Genomic DNA, 16,798 nt, shown 5'->3' with positions numbered 1-16,798 from the left:
TGTTATATGTAGCACCATTACTTCATACGAGTTATACTTGTAGCCTGCCCTTTGAGAAATCCTGAAAACGTTGTTATAAATTGAAGCAACTCCTCCCCCTTTGTCTTTTAGATGCGGCTCATGTTTATAACAGTAATCTTGGGGGGTGGACTCATTTAAAACAAAGTAATCATCAGGTTTTAGCCAGATTTCTGTCAAACAGAGTACATCTATATTATGATCAGTGATCATATTATTTACAAAAAGTGTTTTCGTAGAAAGGGATCTGATATTCAGTAAGCCAAGCTTTCTTAGTTGTTTATCCATATTGCATCTGTTTTTTATATGTTGAACCTCAATTAAATTGTTAATCTTAACTTGGTTTGGACATTTTCTAGTTCGGGGAACAGACACAGTCTCTATAGTGTGATATCTAGGTGAAAGAGTCTATGTGCTGAGAATTAACTGACCTCTAGTCTTAGGAGACATCATAGTACGAAGTCAGCCTTGTTAAAACTGTTAAATGACCTTTTCCACTCTAGTCCTTTTAGACCAAAGTGCGGTGTTTGACACTATTAAACATGCAATCCTATTTGAAAGATAAAATAATTGTGTAGGTATTCAAGGACCTGCACTAGAGTGGTTTAAATCGTACCTATTTGACAGATCATTTTCCGTTATACTGTGGTGCGCCACTAGGTTCTATTTTAGGCCCGTTGTTGATCTCATTATACCTGCTTCTTTTGGGTCATATTTTTCTAAAGTAAAATATTCCATAAAATTTTTAAGCTGACAATACCCAGGTTTACTTTATGTTAAACTAAAAGGATAACTATAACATACTCTCTCTGCTTAACTGTCTTTCTGAGGTTAGATCCTGGCCGGCTGCTAATTTTAAAACTGAATGAATCCAAATCTGAGATCATAGTTTTTGGCCCACTGACCTCTATTAATCTGATCAACAATCAATTAAGCTTGCTATCTGATAATTTTATGGACATGTAAAAAACCTAGGAGGGATTGTTGATGACGAACTAAAGTTTGATAAGCAAATCAGCGCAGTTGAAAAAAAACAACAGTTTAGATCCATTGCGAATTTGAAAACCTTTTTAATGGCAAAGGACTTGAGAAAGAGACTGTGATTTATGCTTTTGTCACTGCTAGGATTGATAACTGTAACTTGTACCTTGGTGTGTCTAAATCTTTATCTTGTCTGCAACTGGTTCAGAATGCCACTGCAACAGGTTCCTTACCGGAACAAAATAGAGGGACCATATTTCACTGATTCTTGCTTTATTACACTGGCTGCCAGTTGAATTTCACATCAAATTTAAGGTGTATCTGTTTGTTTATAAAGGATGACATGGTCAAGTTCCTGAATATCTTACAGATCTCCTTTTACCTCGAAATTGCTCTAGATCGTTATGATGTTCCAATATTATGATGCTCTGTTCCTCGATCTCTTCTTAAATTAAAATGAGAGTTCTTTTTTCGATTGCTGCCCCTAGGTTGTGGAGTGATGTACCAGCATATATTAGGCTGGCTCCTGATACTGGAAGTTTTAAATCTCATTTTAAGACTTAACTTTTTTCTTTAGCTTTTTAATTTGCAGCTATTTTATGTTTTATCTTATTGGATTATTGTGGATGGTTTTATAAAAAAAAAAAAAAAATCACATTTTATGCTGTCTGTATCTGTTTTGTGAAGTTATGCTTTAACTATACAGCACTTGCTGTTTTAAATGTGCTTTTGAAATAAATGTGCCTTGCCTTGCCTGGAGGAACATGACAAAACAATTATTACTTTTGTTTTTTTTTGTAGGATAATTGAGAGTCGTTCTCGCAAATGCAACTTCCAGCTCCTTGTCATCACCCACAACAAGGATTTTGTGGAGCTCCTGGGACGATCCAACTATGTTGAGCATTTCTACAGGATCAGAAAGAACCAGGACCAGTGCTCAGAGATCACAAAGTGTAACATTAACACTCTTAACCCTCTGGCCCTCTTCTGTCATTTTTGACCAAAAACTTTTATATTTTGAAATTAAAAAAATCGTAGCATTAAAGGAATGAGATGACACTTGGTGACTTTTGTCACATTAGCATTATGAACACACAAAAAAATCATGGACATGATTTGGATATGTTAAAGAGTCCAAATAATAAATAAATAGTCACATTTACCTTCTTCGTGGTCAAAAGTGACCGACATAGGAAATGAATGGGAAATACGAAAAAATGTGAAAACTCAGTGAATCTTTTGGTGGTGGTACAAACTACAAATCAGCCACTGGTCAGGAGAAAAGTGTGCAGCAATCAAGGGGCGACTCTCCATAATATCAGGAGTGCAAAATAGACACCAATCAATAAATAGAAAAAATACAAAAGGGGCTCTCTCTCTCTCTCACACACACACACACAAACAGAAATGAACCGGTAAGACTGCAAGAGAGCACATTGTGGAAATATGTAAAATCAATAAAAAAAAAAAAAAAAAAAAAGGCTTGCTTTCTCTCTCTCTCTCTCTCTCTCTCTCTCTCTCTCTTTTTCTCTCTCTCTCTCTCTCTCTCTCTCTCTCACACACACAAACACACACACACACACACTGGTAAGACTGCATCAGAGTAAAATGTTTTTTTTTTTCAAGTTATTGAAATGAAATCAATAAATCCAAAAATCCAAAAGAGATTCTCATTCTCTCTCTGTATCTCTGACATTTAAGTACATTGAATAAAATATGAATTAATTACAAAATGTTTGTATAGTGTTTTGAATTAACACTTTTCATTCCTTATTTTGTTAGATTTTTTAATTATCAAATACTGAGTAACAAAAATGCTTTCTATTTGTTCCCTTTCTAACAAGATTTTAATGTTTGAAAGCAATCATAATGTAAAACCTGATACTTATCTAACCAAAAATATCTAAACCTTGACAAAAAATAATATTTTAGAATGTCTAGATATAGATCTAAATGCAAAACCTAAAAAAAATGAAGAGATGAGGTCTAAAAAACTATGGGAATCCAAACAAGAGGTTATGCAACATTACACAAGTTTAATGCCTCGATTGCCAAATTCTCACATCAAAAAATGTATTTTAAATGCTTTCACTTGAATTTAAAGTGAAATATTGCTTTAAAAATAACTAAATAAAGAGATTATATATATATATATATATATATATATATATATATATATATATATATATATATATATATATATATATATATATATATATATATATATATATATATATTAGTTCTAATGGAGGAAATAGCTCATTAAAATTGTATAAATATTGCATAGTATCATAAAATTCCCTAAAAATCATATATAATAATCCAAAAATATTATTGAACAAAAATATATTACATTGGTTTTCCTGAAGAAAAAAAAAAGTAACATTTCAAGGCTTCAGTCACTTTTGACCGCGAAGAAGGTAAGTTTGACTCCTAAACGAAGAGGGCCAGAGGGTTAACTCCTACCTGCACTGACGCATCAGATCAGATGAGGGAAGAAAGACTGTTGGTGACGGAATCAGTTTAGTTCTTGGACGGTCGTTGAGCTTGATTTAAACAAGGTTTATCAGCCTCCCTGCATCTACTAAAAGTGTATGTTGGCCTTCTTGAACATTTAGTTGACTTCTTTCAGAAATATACAGTGCCGCCCACAAATATTGGCACCCTTGGCAAATATGATCAAATAAGGCTGTAAAAATTCATCTGCATTGTTAATCCTTTTGATTTTTTATTTAAAAAATTCACAAGAATGTATCCTGTCATTGGATAATAAGAATTTAAAACGGAGGGGAAATATCATTATGAAATTAATGTTTTTCTCAAATACTCGTTGGACACAATTATTGGCACCCCTAGAAATTCTTATGAGTAAAATATCTCTGAAGTATATTCCCATTCAGAGATGTATAAATTACTAGAGACCCATACTTGAGTAAAAGTACAAGTGCTCTATCTAAAAAGTGACTTGAGTAGAAGTTGAAGTGCTCTTTAAGCACCACACTTAAGTAGAAGTACTAAAGTATTCAACATTTTTTGTACTTAAGTATTGCAAGTAGTCTATTTTAAAATTTACTACTCAAGTACTGAAAGTAAAAGTAGAAGTATTGTGTTATGTAGCTATTAAAGAAAGTAGTCAAAAGTTTGAACATATTGTTTTTACTATCAATTCAAATGATATTCAAATGATTAACCCAACGGACAATCACAATTCCTTTGACTGTAACTTCTTGTAAACAAAAAAGGGTTACTAGGGTTAGTTAGCCCAATTTGCAAAATGATGTCATTAATAACTTACCCTCATGTTGTTTCAAACCAGTAGGACATCAGAGGGTCATTTAGAATTTTTAGAAGCATCGAAAATACATTTTGGTCCAAAAATAGCAAAACTACAACTTTATTCAGCATTGTCTTCTCTTCCGTGTCTGTTGTACGACAGTTAAAAACAAAGCAGTTTGTGATATCTGGTTCACGAACGAATCATTCGATGTAACCGGATCTTTTTGAAACAGTCCACCAAATCGAATTGAATCGTTTTAAACAGTTCGCGTCTCCAATACGCATTAATCCACAGATGAATTAAGCTGTTAACTTGTTTAATGTGTCTGACACTCCCTCTGAGTTAAAACAAACCAATATCCCGGAGTAATTCATTGACTCAAACAGTACACTGACTGAACTGCTGTGAAGAGAGAACTGAAGATGAACACCGAGCCGAGCCAGATAATGACTCGTTCACGAGTCAAGAACCGTTTCTGTCAGACGCGTCCGATTCGTGAACTGAGGAGCTGATGATACTGCGCATGTGTGATTTAGCGTGAAGCAAACCGACACACAGAGCTTCTGAACCGAACTGATTCTTTTGGTGATTGATTCTGAACTGATTCTGTGTTAATGTTATGAGCCCAGGTGCAGTAAATGCCAATGACGCCATTGCATCGAGCGCAAAAGAATCGGTGAACTGTTTTCTTCAACTGGTTTATTGAATCGAACTGTCAGAAAGAACTAACGTTACTGGTCATCCGAAAACCGATGCAACCGGTTCTTGACTCGTGAACAAGTCATTATCTGGCTCGGCTCGGTGTTCATTTCTCTCTTCACAGCAGTTCAGTCAGCACGCGCAGTCTTCTTAATCGCTGATTCGCTCAATGATGTGCCAGCTTCATCAAATCTGCAATCTACAGTTCTGGCAGTGGTTTGTAATGGAATGATTCATAACATTATTATAATTGTAACGAATAACGATGCAGCACATAAAAAAATATCGGAGTAAAAGTATTAAACTCAGCGAAAATATGTACCGAAGTAAAAGTGGAAGTAGGAGAAAAAAATAATACTCCAGTAGAGTACAGATACCGCCTTTTAGTACTTAAGTACAGTAGTGAAGTAGTTCTACTTCGTTACTATACATCTCTGTTCCCATTCATATTCACAATTTTGAGCACTCCAGCCTGATTATAAACATGAAATTATCCAGCCATTGCTTCCTGTTTCACAGAAATATAAAGTGGAGGGAAAAAACAAAGCCCAAATGCCCTTAATCATCCATCACAATCAGAAAAACCAAAGAATATATTTCTGATGTGCAGCAAAAGATGATTGAACTTCACAAATTGGTGAAGTGGCTTTAAGAAAAGAGTTAGAGCAGTGACAATTCCCATTTCCACCATCAGGACAATAATTAAGAATTTCCAATCAACAGAAAATGTTAGAAAACTGCCTGGAAGAGGTTGTGTGTCTATATCGTTCTAATGCACGGTGAGGAGGTCAGTTTGAGTGGCTAAAGACTCTCCAAGGATCACAGCTGGAGAATTGCAGAAAATAGTTGAGTTTCTGGTTCAGAAAACCTTTTAAAAAATTGTCAAACAGAACCTACATCAACACATGTTGTTTGGGAGGGTTTCAAGAAAAATTCTCCTAGCTCATTCAAAAACAAACTAAAGCATATTCAGTTATCAGACACGACTGGAACTTCAAATGGGACTGGCTTCTACGGTCAGATGAAAATAAAAATGAGCTTTTTAGCAACACTCAAGATGGGTTTGGTGAAACAGGGATAAAAAGTACCCCATGTGTACAATGAAATATACAGCTGTATTTTTGATGTTGTGGGCCTATATTTCTGCTGGAGGTCCTGGACATCTTGTTTAGACACATGGCATCATGGATTCTATTAAATACCAACAGATAAAAAATCAAAAAGTGACTGACTCTGTTAGAAATCTTATAATGGGCCATGTTTGGATCATTCAACCATACAATAATCCAAACACAAACCTCAAAAACAACACAGAAATGGGTCACTGAGCTCAAAACCAAGCTTCTGCTATAGCCATTCCAGTCCTCTGACCTGAACCCTACAGAACATGAGAGGAGTGAACTGAAGAGGAGAAGCTCGGAATCTGAAGGGTCTGGAGTGATTCTGGATGAAGGAATGGTCTCTGATCTCTTGTCAGGTGTTCTCTAACCTCATCAGGCATTATAGGAGACAGTTTTGAACTGTTAAACTGGCAAATGGAGGTTAAAAAATAATTAAATAAAAGGGTGCCATAAATTGTGGCCAATGTGTTTTAGAGAAAAACATTTATTTCATAACGATATTTCCCCCCATTTTAAATTCTTATTATCCAATGAAAGGATACATTTTTGTGAATTTTTTCAAATAAAACATCAAAAAGATTAACAATGCAGATGAATTTTCACAGCCTTATTTGATCATATTTGCCAAGGGTGCCAATATTTGTGGGCGTCACTGTATAAAAAAAAAAAAAAAAGTCTGATTCTAATTTATTTTATTTCATGTTCCGTTATGTTAGGTAGTATTTGGACTAGTGCTGCTGATCGATTTTAAATAATAATTCATCATAATTAAACAAATTAATCACATTCCATTTTAAATTAATGTAAAACAATATTCACCAAAATCTGCTCAGCCCTGGCACCAAACACATTATACAAAAAAAATATAGAATTTGGGGGAAACACACTTTACTTTACACACAAGCTACTTTAGGATGTGCAAAAATAGTTGTTAACTATTTAATGCATCTTTTTAAACAACAAATATTAATTTCCCAACCCTAAATTGGATACTTTAAATATATTATCTTCACATCATAATATATCAAAAGATCAAACCAAGTTACATTTATTTGAACAAAATAAAAAAATGAAAAAAATGTTTTGCAGTAGGTTTTGAATGATACAAATATACATATAATGTGAGGAATTATTTAACATTTGTCTTTTTTAGTTAATGTTTAGTGTCAGATGTTCATGGAACATGTCCATAGCTAAAGAGGTTAAATACATCTGTGGTTATTCTGCTAGGACATGAAGGGGGGAAAGTAGTTTAGGTAATAAAAATGACTGTGAAAATATGTTATGTAGTTTGATCATTATGAAATGAAATCCACACATACATTAAGGGCCCTATTTAAACGATCTGAAACGCAAGTGTCAAAGCGCGAAGCGCAAGTAAGTTTGTGGGCGGGTCTCGGCGCTTTTGCTATTTTCCCGGCGGGATAAATGGCTCTTGCGCCCGGCGCAAATCTAAAATGGGTTGGTCTGAAGTAGCTTCATTATTCATAGGTGTGGTTTGGGCGTAACGTGAAATAAACCAATCAGAGCGTCATCCAACATTCCCTTTAAAAGCAGGTGCGCAAGTTCCATTATGGATTGCTATTATTATGGCGTATTTACCAGGCCCACGCCAGGAGCGGTTCACAGCCGAGGAGACTGATGTTCTTGTAAGAGCAGTGAAAGACAGAGAAGTTGTGTTGTATGGGGATGGGAGAAACCCACCCAAAATAGCGTCGGTTAAACAGGCGTGGGAGGAAATAGCCACAACTGTTTCATCGATTTTTTTTCCTGGTTCTTGACGGACAAACCAATTTGTCAGATGTCCTTATATACATATACACTCAAAAAAATGACTCTTTGGCTGAACATGATTCTATCATGGACAGTGGTTCCACATGTTTGTACCATGTTATTTGGACATGAATAAATCAAGTTATAAGGACTTGTCTACCTTTAGTTGAGTTTACTCAGTTTGCTTTAGTTCATCCTACATGAAATATCTGAGTAGAGATAATATGTTTACATCATGTAGAACCACTGTCCATGCAAGTTTAGCCAAAGTGCTATAAAAACATTAGCAAGTAAGATATAACTTTTCTTTACACATGATGTTAATTGTTTGCAGTTTAAGGATGTTACTATGTGCACATCATACACTAGCACTCTCATTAAAGTTGCTTTTTTTTAAATTAAGTATTTTAGACGTTCTTTCAACCAGGTCCTCAACCCAACCACAAGCTCCACACTTCACCACAATGGTAACTCGCACAAAATACACCAATATAAAGTCTTTTAAAATGCCCACATAATAGAGCATTATACATGAAAAAGTCTCCTTATTATCACATTTTATTAAAAACTGCATAAAATAACACTTTATTTCAACATTTTCTCTCCCCATATCCAGTCCTGTGCAAAGCATGATGGGAAGTGTAAAACTTATTTTGAGGGACTTGATTGAAACATGTTCTTTCAAAATGAAAACTTTATGTTAAACCAACGAGAGACAGGTTTAAGTCAGTTTAACATGACACAATCATGTTGAAATGAAAAATAGCCAAAATGGCATTAATTCAACATGAATTGTTCAGGTAAAGTGAACAAAACTAAAAATTCATTTTTTTGAGTGTATGTCTTGCCACTATTGGGCAAACAGGTCTGATCCTTAATTACTACAATTAGCCTGAATAATTTGTAAGCAAGATTTATGCCTATTTTTTCACATCTTCGTGGCACACCACAATGATTTCCGTCATCTCATGTGTTAATATTTTTTAAGTGTAACAATTTATGAATCTTAATAAAAATCTGTGTAGATTATATGAGCAAAGTGTATGCGCGTTGTGCACGCTATATACATTAAGGTCAAGCATGCGCCCTTAAAATAGCATAATGAACAGCGCGCAACGCGCCACTGACTTTAGACTAGGTTTTTTCAGGTCAGTGGCGCAATTGCTTAATGGAACAGCAAAATAGCACCAGGGATTGTTTGCGCCGGAACACGCCTCCTTTTTTGCGCTGATCCGCCCAGGGAGCGCAAGTGCATTCACTAGTTTAGCGACGTGCTTCTGTGGAGGGAAAAGCGCGCTTTGCGCGGGTGCAAAATAGGAATGACACATGCGTCGGTGTACAAAGTCAATTGCGCTGGGTGCAAGATAGGGCCCTAAGTGTGAATTTATGAAACTCATCAATGTGTCATTAGAGGGATTGCTTGCAACACATATGCTTCTAAAATTAGCTTTAACTTTTAAGTTCAATCAACCAACATCTTGAACCAACATCCTCAAACATTGTTAATAAATGGACATTTGCTGCCGTCATCTGTATGACTAATGCATCTCCAGTGTATCGACGCTACTGCAAGTACAAACACATGCAGATTTGCTGCAAAAGCTATCATGAAGATTTAGCCTTCAGCACCCCATATAGTGGTCTGATACCCAAAAATCATTATGATCTTTCTTGGCAGTTTGTCAGTGTCATTTCCAGGAAATCAGGACAATATGACAAATTATCAACCTCATCTCAATCAAGATATTTTGTGAGTGCGCCGTTACCAGCCAATGAACGAAGATTAGCTTACGATGCAAAAAGGAAGCTTGGTTGCCAAGTCTTGTCTTTCTGAGAGTATATATACAGCATTCAGCAGTGGAGGAATCAGGTCCCTCTAGATTCAGACAAACAAAGCCTTGAGATACCCAAGCAGACAGACAAAATGAAGACTATACTACTGCTCGCTTTCACTGTCTTGGTCTCCAGCGTTCCTATGGGGGGAAATGGCGATAAGAAAATATTGGGAGAGCTTATTGATGAGCTGGACATAGAAGTGAAAATATTGTCAGAGAATAATGAGGTAAGGTTAAACAAAGTGTAGTAACTATAGTAACTGTAGTAATCCAAAACACTCTATACTTTAATATACAAAGTAGAACGTGATTATAAAATTTAATTAACCTGTAATTTCTAGGAAAATGAAATCTACCTGACAGAACTGCAAATGCATAACTGTAAGGTGAGATGATACATACATTTTCATTGTCTCATTGTTTTTTAAGTGCTTTATTAGGTTTTTCACTTTGTTGCTCTCATATGTGGTAACATTTGAGGCTGAAGAACAGAATATTTTTTGTAAAGCATTTTTTTTTAAATGCTAGCAATCAGAATAAAAGAAAAATCTGAGGATTTAAAGCTGCAGTAGGTAACTTTTGTAAAAATATATTTTTTACATATTTGTTAAACCTGTCATTATGTCCTGACAGTAGAATATGAGACAGATAATCTGTGAAAAAAAATCAAGCTCCTCTGGCTCCTCCCAGTGGTCCTATTGCCATTTGCAGAAATACATCGCTTCCGTTAAGTTGTTTGTTGGCAAATCGAATGTAAAAAACAATTTTAAAACCATAGACATGACAAGTAACCCCTCTAATGACACATTGGTGAGTCTCATACAGTGGCTTGAAAAAATTGGACAGTCAAGTCCTATAAAAAATTGTGTTATTGAAATTCATTGCATAAATATGATCAAACCAAATTACATATTTTCTCGAAACTAATGTATGAGGCAGTTTAATATTACCTAAATACATTTTTAAAATGAATTTAAAATTAACCAAACAACTAGGTTTGATTTTTTTGATGTATTATCTAAAGCCATCATATGTTTTAATATTCACATTGAGCTGGAAAAATAATGTAAATATCTCTGATTAACATTTTTTGATTAATGCCCTAAAATAGATAAATAGTTTAATAAATAAATAAAACTAACACATCATCTGTTTTTCACTTCCTGAGGTTAAACAACTGTAAAGTTGTAATGGTTTAAGGAGATGTGTGTGGATACTGCAGTGCTGGACAAAAGGTCAAGAAGCTACATCTCCAGTCCTAATTAAACACACTACTGAACCAACTAATCAAGCTCTTGAGGATTACTAGAAACTTCCAGACAGGTGTTTTGGAGCTACACTCTGCAGGACAGAAGTTTGACGTACGCTACATGCATCATGGGGTTCTTTCTAAAAATGCATAGTATATTTGAACACACTCACCGCTTCATTGAAAAGTTATTTTCGGTCACTTCACAGAAATACTGCAAATGTGGGCTGTAAAACATCAGACCATATTTAAGATTGAAAACATATTTTTATGCAAATTTATTTCAGGTACAAAATTATAAACTGCTACAGACAATGTAAAAAAAAAAAAAAAAAAAGACAACAAAAATTTATTTGATCCTTCATAAATTAATTTTACTTTGGTTGTTTATATGCAATCCTAGCACATGTCAAGAGATTTTTCAAGAAATCAAGCAGAGTTATTTCTTGGTCTTTAAGAGCAGGTTCGCAGGTTTCCTGAAATAAAGTAAATGTTATGGTTATTATACTCAAATAAGACAGTGGTATCATATAGAGAAAACATCAAGTTCCTGAGTTCATCTTACCCCATGGTGCTGGTTATACTTGTGTAAATTCTTCATTAGTTTCTTGACAGTACGGAAACGGTCAAATCTGGCACCAGACCGTCCAGAAACCTCCTTTAACAGTTCTTGTTCAGCCTGGCAGAAAAACACACCCTGCAAAGATAATGAAATCACATGTAAGACCAGGGCTTAAAGCTGCAGTTGGTAACTTTTGACGCTCTAGCGGTTAATAAACAGAACTGCTTGCGTCTTGTGGAAGAACATCGTAGCCAGAACTATTTCTCTGTGTTTATGTCTATGAAGAATCACAAAGGTACTGGGTTACTTCGCCGAGATACTCCCCAAAGCAAAAAAAGCTAAAAACACGGTTTGGAAAATGTATTCATGGCGTACTCGCTTATTATATACATTTTTCTACATTTTGAACACAAACAAAGTTACGGACCGTAGCTCTGATTGGTTGTTTCTTAAAATTAGATTTCAAACATTATTTATCATCAGAAATTTGCTGCTGTCATCTGTTTGACTAATGTATCTTCAGTGTATTCACGCAACTGCTGGTACAAACACATGCAGATTTGCTGCAAAAGTTATCAATATTGATCGTTTGATTTATAAATAATGATACTTATTTGCAAAAGCAAACATAGTGAAGATGTGGCCTTCAACACCCCATCTAGAGGCCTGTTACCTAAAATCATTATGATCTATTTTATGATCAGTTTGTTAGTGTCGTTTCCAGGAAGTCAGGACAATATGATTTCAAAATTTATTAACCATTTAATTAAGATATTCAGTGAGTGCACTGTTTTAAATGATGTAAAAAGGAAGCTTGGTAGCCAAGTCTTATCTTTCTGAGAGTACGTATATATACCAGCCTTTAGCAGTGGAGGAATCAGGTCCCTCTGGATTTAGACAACCAAAGTCTTGAGAAACCCAAGCAGACAGACAAAAATATGAAGTTTGATGCTCACTTTCACTGTATTCACCCCCAGGATTCCTGAAAATATCAGTGAAACGACTTCACCGGCAGAGCTCGATGATAAGCTGAACATGACCTTGAAAAATGTCACGAAGGAGCCCAAGGTCAGATTTAACTAAAGTGTAGTGAGCTAAAACTGTCTATACTTTAATAAGCAGAGCAGAATATTATTGTAATGTTCATTTTACCTGTTATTTCTAGAAGAAAAAAATCTTACCAGAATATGTCAAATGCAATATCACTTTACCGAAAGAACTTGATGAGCTGGACATGTCCATGAAAAATGTCTCAAAGAAACAAGAGGTCAGATTTAACTAAAGTGTAGTAACTAGTATAGTAACTATAGTAAGCCTAAACTGCCTACTTCAATGTGCAGAATATGATTACAATGTTTATTTTACCTGTTATATCTCGGAGGAAAAAATCTTACCAAAAGGTGCGATAAGCAACAAGAATTTCCTGGGAGAGCTTGAGCTGGACAAAGTAATGAAAAATGTCTCAAAGGAGTCTGAGGTAAGATTAACTAAAGTTTAACTAGTGGGCTGTAGTACTATAGTAAGTCAAAATCATCCACTTTAATATGCAGTATATGATTGAAATATTCATTTAACCTGTTATTTTCAGGAAAAGAAAATCTTACTGAAGGATGTGGTATTCGATAAGATTCCTCTAAAAAAAAGCAATAAAAAATTATTGGGAGAGCTTATTGATGAGCTGAACAGTGAAGTGAAACGTTTGTCAGAGAATAGAGAGGTAAGCATTATAAGTGTAGTAACTAGTTTAGTAACTGTAGAAATCCAAAACGGTCTATTCCTTAAGTAGAATGTGATTGCAATATTTAATTTACCTGTTATTTCTAGACAAATGAAATCTACCTGACAGAAGTGAAAATGTATAACTGTAAGGTGAGATGATACACAGCTTTTTATTGACTCATTAGAATAATTAGATAATAATATTTGAGTGTCTTTTAAGTGCTTTATTGGTTTTATTCACTTTCTTTGCTCTCATATGTGGTAACATTTAAGGGCTGAAGCACAAAATATTTTTCCTGCTGTGAATTAAAAATTTCTGTCAGCTTTTGTAAAGCGTTTTTGTTTTTTGATGCTAATAATCGAATTCAGAGGATTCAAGTCCTGGTCTTACGTGTGATTTCATTATCTTTGCAGGGTGTGTTTTTCTGCCAGGCTGAACAAGAACTGTTAAAGAAGGTTTCTGGACGGTCTGGTGCTGAATTTGAACATTTCCGTACTGACAAGAAACTAATGAGGAATTTACACACGTATAACCAGCGCCATGGGGTAAGATGAACTCAGGAACTTGATGTTTTCTCTATATGATGCCACTGTCTTATTTGAGTAGAATAACCATAACATTTACTTTATTTCAGGAAACCTGCAAACCTGCTCATGAAGACGAACCAATGACTCTGCTTGATTTCTTGAAAAATCTCTTGACATGTGCTAGGCATGTATATGGCCAAAAGTAAAATTAATTTATGAATGATCAAAATTATACTTGTGTCTTTTTGAGAGTGTTTTTTTTTTTTTGTACATTGTCTGTAGCAGTATGCAATTCTGTACCTGAAATAAATTTGCATAAATAAGTTAATATTAGAGATATTAACATTATTTATTTCATATTTTTCCAATAGTCATTTTTCTTCTTTAGATAATCTATCAAAAGATCGAACCTAGTTGTATTTATTAGTTAATTAAAAAAATTCGTTAGAGCCAACCAATGCTTCTGAGTGTTTTTTCTGAATGTATTATTTCATTTACTTTAGCCGTTGCAGTATACAATTTTGTACCTGGCAGAATTTTGCATAAATATATTTATTTCATTCTTTAATTGATTTGATTGATTTTAATTTTAATTTAATGACCACACAGCCAAGCTGGTGGAATTTGTTTTCAGTACAGCTCTTTGGTACAGGTTCCAGCATTACATTAAACAAACAATAAACATATAAAATAAAATAACATACATATACATACATACAGATAATGTATAAGGAGTCATGCTTAATCCACAGTCCTCAGCGTTCAGAGTTAAAAATGTTTATTGCTATTGGGATGAAACTGTTTTTGAAGCGAGTTGTTCTGGAGGCGATTGGGGCGAGAGGCGCGTGCGACATTTCACCTCTGGGTCTCTCTCAAATGGAACGGACAGGGCGGGGGTGGACGGGGACGGGGGATCCACACTAGTAATATAATTAATAATAGGCTAAAGTCAGTCACACACCTCGACTTTCTTCCAAATAACGCACATTTCATTCATAATGTTATAATACAGGCCTATAGTTCCTGCAAATGAAACTAGGTAATACAAAACGATGATGCGGTCATCAAGGTGAATTGGTTTAGTCTTGACTTCTGGTCCTGAGTGACAGTTGGGGGGATGGGAAATCTGTTGATTGTCGAGTGCCAAATAAACAGAGATGGAGAAGAAAAGGTCAAAGCCAGGTGCCCAATTTCGAAAAAAAAAGAAAAGAAGAAGAGGAGAAACGAGCAAAAGATAAAGGTATGCAACTGTTGTCTCTGTATCATTACAGTGTCCATTTCATGAATGAAGGGCTAATGTTAATTGGTGGTGGGTATAACTCTTTGTTAGCCTTTTTGCTATGATGCTTGCTATGCTTATACAACAATAATTTGGTTTCAACTAAATCACGAGATCTAATTTATAATATTGTGCTTTGCAATAAAACTGTTAAAAGTTCAGTTATCATTTCCATCAGTTGGTTTAACGTTAGGCCCTGTAAATAACCAACGGCATTTTATTTGCTACACATTATGCTAAGTATAGTTTCCTAAGTATAGTTTTACAAGTCATAACTAAAAGTGTGTCATGCGTATAATTTGAGGCAAGAACCTAATGGCTAATGTTACCTCCAAGAAGGTTAGATACAAATTTTGGTTGAAAAATATCCTGAAACCCAAAAAGTTTTTTTGTTTTTGCCTATACATATAATTTAAAGTCATTTTATTTTTTTAAACAACTGAGTCCCAGTGACCATAGCATAACGTGAATAAAATATAAATTTTCAATGTATTTTTTTTACTATTTGTTTCTATGCTCTAAACAAAGTGATGACATGGGGGAAAAAATGAAATAAATAAATGTTTTTTTCCGGGTCTAGGAGGATATAGCGTGTAATGACAGACATTTAGTGTGTAAGAGCATGTTTATGTAACCCTTCTATTATGTTTTGAGTCAATTTGACCCTAGGCTGTTTTAGCTTTATAAAACATTATCCTATGGTCTTTTGATTTCACATGCAGTTCAATTGCAATTTCAGGGGCACTTCTAAAATATTTTGGAGCATCCTCTGCCACTGGTCAGGATGAGCCAACCACCTCCTCCGCTACACATATGTCTCCACAAATATCTGATATTGAGGATGAAGACCTCTTTGCCTCTACTTCTACCCAGCATGATCTTTCAGGTGTGCATATCGTGTGTGTGTGTGTGGGGGGGGGGGGGGGGTAGGGGGCTAAAAGACAACTGCAATTTAATGTAATTTTAATATTTCTGATAATTTATGAGTAGGACTGTGTTTTTTCACTGCTATGTGTTTTGAGTAATATGCCAATATGCTGTCTGATAGAAATGCCTGGAGCTGAACCCCCACTGAGCCCCACTGGCCCTCACATCTGACTGACAGGATTCAGACTGAGCTGGTTCACAGAGGACCAAGTAAAGTGCCACCTGGCTTTGTTTTCCCTAGGAATGAGAGTAATGGGAGAAGTTGCCACCACTAATATTTTAAGAAGACATTAGTAAGTGGTGAAAAGATGGCAAGAATTGATTTATTCAATTAAGAACAACAGCCTCTTTTGCTTCTGCTGCAAATTGTTTTCCAAGAGGAACATCAATTTAACAAGTGCAGGAATGGCAAATTGGAAACATGCATGCAATGATCTCACATCACATGAAAACAGTTGTTATAATAAAATATAGCTGTTTGTGCAGAACTTTGTTTGCTATTTTTTTTGTGTGTGTGTGTGGGGGGGGGGGGGTGCTCGAAAGGGGTCTCGCCCAGGGTGTATTTCAATGTAGAACCACCACTGACCACAGTTATACTATATTATTACATTATTATGATCTATCATGTGTTCTGTAGTCCACAAGGACCCAGTTCAAGCCACACTGATTAATAGTCATGCATGACGCTATTAATCCTTCATTTGTTTAAACAATTTATGATTTATGCTTGTTTAATATTTAATGATGTTTTCACTGTTAATAGAGAGTAGTTAATTTTTTTCTTGAATTAGTTATGTCTGTTTCAGAGGCCATATACATTGTGTTGAGTG

At 35.0% G+C, this 16,798-nt stretch overlaps 2 long non-coding RNA genes across 2 annotated transcripts; both read left to right on the top strand.

Annotated features, from left to right (window-relative positions):
* The first annotated feature begins 12,489 nt into the window (after positions 1-12,489).
* LOC127986051 (uncharacterized) lies at positions 12,490-13,325 on the top strand. The gene is made up of 3 exons (XR_008160753.1): positions 12,490-12,583; positions 12,681-12,992; positions 13,104-13,325. It is a non-coding gene; the product is annotated as an uncharacterized LOC127986051 (long non-coding RNA).
* Positions 13,326-14,644: 1,319 nt separating this feature from the next.
* On the top strand, positions 14,645-16,435 carry LOC127986047 (uncharacterized). The gene is made up of 3 exons (XR_008160748.1): positions 14,645-15,002; positions 15,781-15,927; positions 16,090-16,435. It is a non-coding gene; the product is annotated as an uncharacterized LOC127986047 (long non-coding RNA).
* The last annotated feature ends 363 nt before the right edge of the window (positions 16,436-16,798 follow it).

The sequence above is a fragment of the Carassius gibelio genome, chromosome B21 (assembly GCF_023724105.1).
Source record: "Carassius gibelio isolate Cgi1373 ecotype wild population from Czech Republic chromosome B21, carGib1.2-hapl.c, whole genome shotgun sequence".
Classification (NCBI taxonomy): domain Eukaryota; kingdom Metazoa; phylum Chordata; class Actinopteri; order Cypriniformes; family Cyprinidae; genus Carassius; species Carassius gibelio.
The sequence above is the reverse complement of the archived record's forward strand: the minus strand, read 5'-3'. Positions and strand labels throughout refer to the sequence as shown.